A 287-nucleotide genomic window follows, 5' to 3' on the forward strand; every position below is an offset into this window, starting at 1 on the left:
TTCCTCCTGCAGAATCATGAACAGAACAGCCTCCCCCAACCCTATCACACAGGCCTCCCCTTGTCTGAATGTCCTTTCTCCCTTTCTCCTTTCGCTCCAGGCCAGCGGTCATACGAACCCTTCCTCAATAACACAGCCTCACAGTCTACAGCTAAGCATGACGAATGAAGCTTCCACATGAGCTTCACTCACAGGAGTTTCGTTAGCAGTACAGCCTGCACGCATTCTAAAGCCACTGGGGAAAATTTCAACTGTTTAAGAATGTTTGTTGCGAAATAGTAATGTTC

The sequence above is a fragment of the Penaeus monodon genome, chromosome 32 (assembly GCF_015228065.2).
Source record: "Penaeus monodon isolate SGIC_2016 chromosome 32, NSTDA_Pmon_1, whole genome shotgun sequence".
NCBI classification, from domain to species: Eukaryota; Metazoa; Arthropoda; class Malacostraca; order Decapoda; family Penaeidae; genus Penaeus; species Penaeus monodon.